Consider the following 6,674-nt stretch of genomic DNA (forward strand, 5'->3'; position numbering starts at 1 on the left):
CTATACCGGGCAAGATGGACAGCACGGGCGAATACGATGAGTATCGGTGTTCTGCTTGCAAAAAGCCAATCAAAAGCCAAGTAGTGCGATGCAAGACTTGTGTGAAACTGTTTTACCACCCTGGATGTGTGAATAAACATAAGGTACTTGATAGGAATCATGAATTGGTAGCACGCAGTGGTCCATTTGAAAAATGCAATACTGAAGAAGAAAATCAGAAGACATCGGTGCCGGCAGCAGGTAGTAGCAGAGATCGAGTGTCATCAGTGGGTTCAATTGGGGGAAGCAGAGGTATGAGTTCCTCAGCAACGGTTGACATGAAAATTGACTGGCTGATAAAAACAGTGAGAGCAGTCAAGGACGAAATCGCATGCAAGAATGAAGTTAAGAAGATGATCAAGGAAGTAGTCGGTGCAGAAATAGAAGGTCTGAAGCAGCAGATAGAGGCATTGAAAAGAATGATACATGGAGAAGGTATGAACGCCGGAAAGGCAACATAAAGCGAAGCAGTGAAAGAGAAAAAAAACGAAATGGTGATTATTGTTAAACCCAAAATCCAACAAGAGAATAAAGCCACTAAAAGAGCGATAAAAGAGAAGGTAGATATCAAAAATATGGCAGTGGGAATAACGAAACTGAAGAAAGGCAGTAAAGGAACTGTGATTTTGGGATGTGAATCGGAAGAAGAAATTGAAGTACTGAAGGCTGAAGTTCAAAATAAAATGGGTGAGGGTTTCAAAGTTACGAAGTCAACACAGATGAAACCGAAGATAAAGATAGTAAATATAGAGGAAGAGGAACTAAACCTAACAGATGAAGAACTAGTTGACACAATTAAGACGCAAAATGGAATAGAGGAAACAGAAGGAAGAGAGTGGAAAATAGTGAAAAGGCTAACCAAAGGAAGACAACAGAAACGTAATAGAAGAGGACCCATCGAAGGCTCAATAATTTTGGAAGTGGATGAAGTAACACACGAGGAGCTACTGAGCAAAGGTAAACTCAGCGTGGGATGGAGGAAATGTCCGGTGTACAACCACGTCAATGTAAAGAGATGCTTTAAATGCTTTGGCTATTACCATATAGCGAAAAATTGTAACAGAGAGGAAACCTGCTACAAGTGCGCAGGTAATCATAACGTAAGAGAATGCACGGTGAATAAGAGTAAGTGTGTAAACTGTACGCACAAAAACCAAGCGTTTAATCTCAAGATAAATGTCGAACATAGCGCACTCGATCGGGAATGTCTAACGTATAAAAGAGCGTTGCAAGAGGAAAGGAAGAGAGCGGGATGGATGGAATAGCAACCACAGAAGGAAGAGACGATATGGTACACAAATGCTCAGTCTTCTAGCACATAAGGATGAAATACAGCACCAGGTGGCAAGGAAACTGAAACCTGTAATTATAGTGTTATAGGAAACGCGGGTGACTGCTGAAATTAAAGACAGTGAATTGTATATGACGGGATATAGTGTAATTAGGCGCGATGCAGAGAATAGGAGTACAGGAGGTGCCATACTATATGTAAGAGACGGTATTAAATATGACGTATTAATGAATAACAAAATAGAATCAAACTGCTGGAGTGTAGCAATCGAAGTCAATGATAATATATATAAAGGAGTGATATTAGTGGTGTATCATTCACCGAGCGCGTCAGATGCGGAATTTATAAGATACATAGAGGATGTATCGGAGGAGTTATCAATAAAAGGGGATTGTCTAATAATAGGAGACTTTAACATAGATGTCACGGTAAACTCGTTCTATAAAAAACAATTAATAACAGGAATGTTAAGCCTAGGAATGAAACAATATGTTAATGAGCCAACGAGAGTAACAAAGGATAGCCAAACAACTTTAAATCTTGTATTTGCGAATGTAAGCGTATGATTGCAGGTGGTACATGAACCAAAAATAACAGACCATGCATGGATACAAATAGAATTAGGAATGGGCAATACGGAGAGTACACTTAGAGAATATAAATCCAGGAATTATAGTTTAATAGATGAGCAAGATTGGACATATTAGCACCAAAAAAGATTGTTAAGGTCCCGGATGTATGGGAGGGCAAAAGGTGGTTTACAGATGAAATAAAAAGGGCGGCGGACAAAAGGGATAACGCCTACACAGAAGCAAGGTACAAGGAAACGGATAATAGCTGGGAACAGTTTAAGGTAGAGAGAAATGCTGTAGTTAAACGGATAAGACAAAAGAGAAAAGAATATTATGAGGATATGATAGACAGAAACAAGAATGAACCTATAAAAATGTGGAAAACCTTGAAAGAACTAATTGGAGGAGAGGCAGTAGGAATAAGAGAAACTGGAAACATAGATTTTGAAATATTGGATGATAAGACGAAAGGAAATATAGCTGATAAATTTAACATATTTTATGTTGAAAGTATTAATAAGATAGTAAGCTCAATAGCGAATGATTCATATGGAAGTCCACGTAGAAGAAGAATTCTGATTGGGGATAGTGTAGGGAATGAAAGAATCATTGAAAAATTTCAGAACGTGGGAATAGAGGACCTCGCGAAAATTGTTAAAAGACTCTCCAAAAAAAAAGTACAGAAGAAGGAATTTTAAGTGAAATACTAAAAATGACATTCAGCGCAATAAAACAGAAATTTGTTGATATAATCAACGGATCCCTAAGTGAGGGCTGTTGTCCTGATAGTTGGAAAACGTCCACGATCATATCAATCCCAAAGATAGATAAGGCCATAAAAGCAAAAGTTTTCCCGCCAATTAATATGTTACTAATGTATGAGAAGATTCTAGAGTTAGTAGTAAAAAGCCAACTCGAAAAATTTCTGGAATCAAATGAGGCCATAACAAAGCACCAATCGGGTTTTAGAAAGCAATATTCATGTGAAACGGCAATTCAAATCGTGGTTGACAAATGGAAATTAAATATCAGCGAGGGGAAAACAGTGGGAGTAATCTTCGTGGATTTGGAACAAGCGTTTGAAACTGTGGATAGAGAACTGTTACTGGAAAAACTATTGCAATATGGAATAAGGGGTAAAGTATGGGAATGGTTTAGATCGTACTTAAGCAATAGGACACAGCAGGTTAGGTTCAATGAGGAATTTTCAAATATCATAGAAACAAAATACGGAATACCACAGGGATCAGTGTTAGGGCCACTGTTGTTCGTTATATATTGTAACAAAAATGTTACCATGAACTCCTCCCCGTCATCTGGCTCGAGGGCACCACTGGCCCCGAGCACGAGTATTGCGTACTGTATTGTGAATTACCGTTTATTGCGTCTGTTAAGTGTTTTAGGTCTATAGTATTTAGGAAAAGATCTCTCTCCTCCGCCTTTCCCTCCCTGTTACCATTCCCCGTAGGGCACTGGCTCGAGGACCATCTTCGAGGACCGCTACCGTGGACCATCTGCGAGAACACATCATCCCTGGATGGACCGCGAGAGTGGCTACGTTGCCGAGGCAACGGAAGGCAGGGATGGCATGGACAGGAGGAACAGCTGATCGAGACTCCCGTGGGATGATGCCCGCCAGCCGCCATCATCGCCACAGAGATGCAGTCCCGGTGCAGTACCGTCACACTGGTAGGAAAAAGTCCCGTGTGACAGCGGTGGAGCCCTCTCCCTCCGAAACCGCGGAAGTACCCGGGAGGATTTTGACAGGCCTGGAGGCCGCCATGTTGCCCGGCGCGCGACAGCCGGTCCGCGCGCCGGCGAAGCCAGCGCCGTGCCACCCGCCCGTGAGGCCCTGGAAGGCCCGCCAGCGGAAAGGACCAATACCCTGCAATGCCGGAACTACTGACCAATGCCAGAGCGCGTAGCCCTCTCAGCCCAGCGATTCAACTAATCCCCGAGGCCCTGGAGGCCTGTGAACGGAAACAGCGAGGACCGGAAATTGGCAAGAGATCTTCACTTCGAGCCAGGGGATTGAGAGTGATAGAGTGAACCTTTTGCGGATTGTGAAATTGCGACTTTGAGTCTGAGTGATAATTGCGAATTTGGATTATATCGAGCCTATTGAGTGAGTAATACTTTGCGTGATTGAGTTGTCCCTATCTCCCACCTTTTTCCCCTGCCCTCTTTTGCTTTTGCGTTTTAATAGATCATGGATTTCCCCTTTTGGAGTTGGCGAGCCGTCCCCACCTGGACCGGCCTTTTTGCGTAGCTTATCTTTTTGAGTTTTAGTCTGGCCTTCCGCCAACTGCGTGCGGCCAGTGGTTTATTGCGTGCGATCTACGTTGGTATCCTGCACCCCATTTTGGAAAATCCCGTACCCTTTTTCCTTCCCAGCCGTTTTTGAATATTGTAGATAACCCGAGGTATTTGTAACTAGCCATTATCGCCTTCGGGAACCTTCCTCCCTGAGACCCCCTCACCTCCTCCCCTGCTAGCCGTGCCATTTCGCATTTGAGTAAATATTCGAGGACCTTCTGAGGTCACTCGACGGTGCTACGCCGAACAAGTAGCTGGCGCCCATTTGTTGTTTTCGAAATATCTAGTGCCGGTAAGCCCTCCTGTCCCTCCTGCCCCCTTGCCAATACCCCGCTCCCCCGTTCCCTGATTCCCCTCGCGCACTAGTTCGTTTAAAGGTCCGGTGTGACAACGCGTGCTCCTGCGTGAGCCCGCGTGTCATTGATTAGTTTAGCGTGTTCGGAGCGTTTTAGTTTTCTATGGTATTAAGTTCTGATTTCTTTGCGGTTCTATTCTTTTCTTTGTATTGACACTTGTAGTATTAATTATATTCTCCTCTACTTTACACCGTGTTCCACTTTCTTTTGCGTTCCCCCTTTCCCGTGGTATTTGCGATAGTTGTTCTTGCGAGACCCTGGGCCATTTTCGTGGTCCAGTACGTCACAATATATAAATGATATAGTCGACATATATCCGGAAGATTGTGCAATAAAGTTGTTTGCTGATGATATATTAATATACGTAACAGGAGAAAGTAGCGCAGAGGTGGAAAGAAAGATGAACGAGGGACTATGTATAGTAGAAGGATGGATGAATAGGAACAAGCTGAAAATGAATGTGGTGCAAAGTAAGATCTCTGTCTTCCGTGTCCCCGAAGGGGCACCAAATTTTGGTACCTAAGATTTTTCCCAAACCAACCCAAAAACGAAATACCAATCGGTGGCCAATAGATCTCCCGTTAGCAAAAACGACCCGCAATGGTCCTCCCTCTCTCTACCTCCTATCACCAACACGAAATCACGGGTTGGGCGCCAAGTATCCCTCGCGGGAGTACCACGAGTGCAACGCACTCTCTTTGTCACTAAATACTTTAACCAATTCGGAAAAGGCCGGGTTACACTAAAACTAAACACGAATACTACGGAAGCGAGGACCACGCCAACAACCTAAGACGGGTCTCTCGTTCACAAAATTATCACTAAGAAATTAACGGATCCGGGGGCGACGCCAACGGTCCTAAGACGCGCCACCCGTTCACAAAGTCACTAAACCTAATCTCACTACGAGATTCACCAAGGGACAGCAGCCGATCCGTAAGATGTCCACTAAGCAGCGAAGGAGAGAGAGTCGCTAAACCGTAATGCACCAAATGCCCTGTCCGGTGGCTAGCTAGTGGGAAGCGTCGTGGCGTTCAGGCAGGGAACAGAGAAATAGCAGTATAAAGCAGGGAAAAGCACAATATTGATTTAACGCACCAGAGCTATATTTTATAACCACTAAACAAAAGCAATTAGAAGGATAGCCAAAAAAAATGTACCTAAGCCAAAGACATGCGGCAAGAAAAAGTATCAACCAAGAGAGGTGCCAAGCAAATCAATCCAAAGTAACAAAAGATAATTTAACAAATGATAATTTAACTACAAATTTAACATTATTATTTAATTTCAACAAATTTAACATTATGATAATTTAACAAAGCCAAGAAAGAGATTCTATATAAACCAAAGAGAAGTTAATTTAAGGAAATTACTATAATATACATGCGGAAAGAAAAACGTAGGTACAGATAAGCAAGCAATAGAATAATTAGTACTCGGAGAAACATAAGCAAGAAAATCTACCAATTATATCGGTTGAACGTCGAAAGGGTGATTTTATATAATTCAAGAACGCCAAGTCTACGGATTCTAAAGGTACAAGATTCGAAAAGCTAAATAATACGCTCTAATGAATTTACTGAAATGCGGAAAGAGTACAATCAAGAATTGGCTTAAACTAACGCGGAAACATAAACGCAAAAGACACTAACAATGCGGCACGAATCCACGAACATCAATCGGACATATAATATTAGACAATAGTCTCAGAAATCAGATAGAATAGGGTATTCGAATGCGTGCAGCGATCTATGGCGCTTCGCATAGAGTAGCACGGCGGCTATCGCGCAATAGACGGCGCCCGCGTGAGCGTCGAGCTCGGCGAGCTCGTAGGCGCGGGCGTAGTGTGTATTCGCGGGGAGCGGTGAGGCTCGTGACGCGCTCGCGGCACAGGGCCGTCCCTAGCAATTCGACTTTAGAATAATTTTTGGAGACTAAACAGGTTGTTCTGATATTTTCACAAACGGCGCGAGATAAATAGGTCAGATCACGGGCGCAAAAGAATACACGAATAATTAGGAATCACGAACAAAGATCCCGGCGCAATCGCTACTACAATTCTCTAGATTTTAACAGAGCTTTACGCGAATAGGAAAGAGT

This window comes from Cephus cinctus, unplaced genomic scaffold, assembly GCF_000341935.2.
Source record: "Cephus cinctus unplaced genomic scaffold, Ccin1 Ccin1_scaffold0059, whole genome shotgun sequence".
In the NCBI taxonomy this organism is placed as follows: Eukaryota; Metazoa; Arthropoda; class Insecta; order Hymenoptera; family Cephidae; genus Cephus; species Cephus cinctus.